This window comes from Cupressus sempervirens, chromosome 7 (genome assembly GCF_028749045.1).
Source record: "Cupressus sempervirens isolate cs-2001-9-10 chromosome 7, ASM2874904v1, whole genome shotgun sequence".
Taxonomy (NCBI): Eukaryota; Viridiplantae; Streptophyta; class Pinopsida; order Cupressales; family Cupressaceae; genus Cupressus; species Cupressus sempervirens.
The window spans coordinates 238,295,966-238,299,218 of NC_143124.1; positions in this window are offsets into that span (position 1 = coordinate 238,295,966).

The window sequence follows — 3,253 nt, forward strand, 5'->3', positions numbered from 1 at the left end:
TAGGCTACATTATTACCTACTCTAACAATTCCTCCATCATGGCTTCTAAATTTGACAAATTTGCTCATATCACTAGTCATGTGATGTGAAAAACCACTATCAATGATCTAATCTTTCATTTCAACTTGTGAGATCAGCATGCTTTCTTCTCTAATTTCTCTGTCAAGATCATCTTCCTTTATAGCTACAAATCCTAATTCATCTTCACCTTTGTTTTGATCAGATTCTTCTTCCTCTTCTTCTTCATTAACATATAAATAACTTCTAGGTCTTCTAGATTTGAATCTTCCTTTATATTTTCTTTCTCTTTTGGGACACTTAGATGCATAATGACCATATTCATTACATGTCCAACATTTAAAGATATTCTTACCATCATTTTATCTTTCCACAATAAGAGCCATTCCTTCCTGGACCTTTTCCTCAATAGACTTGCTGTTGTTGGCAATGTCTCCTTGTACTTTTGTGTTCCTTGCTAGACTTGGTTTGATATTAAAGGCACTAAATGCTGCCTCAACTTTTTTTTATTCTCCAGATTGTTTCAGATCAAATTCTTTAGTTTCCAATCTACCGAGCAATATTTTTTTGGTGAAATTAGTGGTACAAGGTAAAATTACCCGAATGATCTATGTTATTGTCTTGAAAGCTGGTGTCAAATTTTTCAAGATCTCTCATATTACTTCATCATCAGATTTCTTTCCACCAAGAGATGTGATTCCTGCAACAATCTCAAATATTATGCTAATATAGCTTCTTATAGATTCATCTTCCATCATTCTAGCATCTTGGAATGTGAAATACAGATTTTGTAATCTAACTCTTTTTGCATGTATATCACCCTCATAATTAGCTTGTACGGTTTTTCAAATTTCATGAGATTTTTTGAGTTTTTTTATCTAGCCATACTCACTTTCAGGTAGAGCTGACAATATTGCTTCTATTGCCCTTATGTTGCACATGAATACTTCTCTTTGTTCCTTGGTACAACTTTCAAGATTGTCTTCTTCTACAATGTTTTTAGATGCCTTGGTTACAAGCCAATATCCTAGACACATGCACAAAAGATGAGCCTTCATTTTTGATGTAGTGCAAAGGTAGGAGAATCCCTAAAGGAGATGTCCTAGCCCCCCAACAAATAACAATGTAGCAGAGAGACAACAAGAAGAAGCAATAATGCAAGATCTAATACCAAATCATAATAATATATTCAAATATAATTGATTACATGCAATGTGTCGAGTTGTAAGGCCTTCCTAATTATGGCCAAATACAAAGAAAGTAATAGTTTTTCAAGATTCCTCAAGATCCAATCCCAAACCCTAGCTAGTCTAGATGCACACTTTGGTAGAAAACTGCAAGGAAGATCTCAACTTGTGCTCGCAAGCCCACCAAGCAATCCCCTTGTTTTCCAAGCCACAACTACTAGCTCTTCTCCAAATTCGCTCTTCCAAGCTCCTCCACTTCTCCATGATGGATGAATAATCACTAAAAAATTCCCCCACAACCCCTACTTATACCAATCTAAGCCACAAGTCAGCTCAAAACACAAATTAAATATAAATACTTAAATTAAACGCCACAATTCAGCCAACAACAACAATTAAATGCCCAAAATTGATGTCTTAGTAAAAATTATGATATCTCCTAGCTCCAAATGAATTAGAATGCAATATTTGAATTGTAGTTAGAAATCTAGGTCCTCTTTAATCTTTAAAATTTTAATCCTCTAACTCATTGTGGAAAATTAGTTACATTTCCTACAATAGGCACAAAATTCCTAAGCAATGCCAAGCTCCTCCTAGACCATGACGAGCAGCCAAAGACCATGCCAAGTAACCAAAGACCATGCTAAGCTCCAAAGACTAGGCTAAGCTCCATAGACCATGCCAAGAAACCAAAGACCATACTGAGCTCCAAGACCATGCCAAGCAACCATAGAACATGTCGAGCTCCAAGACCTTGTCGAGCTCCATAGAACATGCCTAGTTCCAAAACCATGTTGAGCTCCATAGAACATGCCAAACTCAAAGACCATGCCAAGCTCCATATAACATGTCAAGCTCCCAAAGCATGCCGAGATCCTAGAGCATGCTAATCACTAGTCCAAGCATCCTCCAAAGAATATACTTAGCATCTTCCCATGAAATCCAAAGTAGTCACCAAGAAAACCAAAGATGCTCCTGCATCAGACTCCTAGGTAAATAGAAAAGTGTGTCCCACACTTTGATGCCCAAAGAAAGATCAACAAACAAATTCATCTTGACCAAAGGCTTCCACTCCAATAGGGATAGGAAAAACAATCTTCTCATCATCCATAGCCACATCATTCTATCAAACACCAGAATCTTAACCATCCAATCAACATGCTTACTCCCAGGAACAACCTAAACATAATGCTTCAACATCAAACCTTCATCCACATTATCAACTAGTGAATCCATGCCAATAAAAAAAAACTCCATATCAGCAGCAACATGTAGATCTCCCCCAACACATGCCAAAATCTCAACATGAACAACCTCATTTTTCACAACAAGATGTTCTACAATACATAACTCACCACCAACAACAACTAGATCATCCATGACTGAGTGCTCTACAATTTCCATGTCAGATCCAACCAACTAGTCATGAAAACCAACCTCTATCCCAACATCAACAAGGTTAGGAATATCTTTAGCAACAACCTCTAGCTACTCTACAAGTTCTATATCGGACTCCACAATTTGATCAACAAAACCAAACTCTTCCACCTTGACCTTGCTATGCCATCTTCTTTCATGATCAAGTCTCCTAATTGGCCAAACAATTGTCTTTCAGATCAGTAGACTTTAGTTCTCTACAAATAGATATGGAATTCCTTCCCCACCTTGTCCTTAACTCAACTAGCCAATCTAGTTTCAAATTGAGCAACCACTCTCTTTGTTTGATCAGACAAACTAGCTTTAAACCAAGCAGACATCTTAGAAAAAATCCTCTCCACCACATCATGGAGATTCACAATCATCTCAGGGTCCAATCCTCTTGGAGCTATCTTCCAAGATCTTTGTAAACCCTCTGCAACAAATCCTTCCTATGCTCCTTGTGACAACCTCAAATTATTTACAAGTCAAATTGCAACCTGCCACCTTGCATGAACAATCAAGAACCTCATCATAAGTCTAGGACCATGGATCTATAATCCACAAACTCTCTACAATCATGCCTCAATAAGATTAGTCATCCATCTTTGCATCCATCAATCCATCTACAA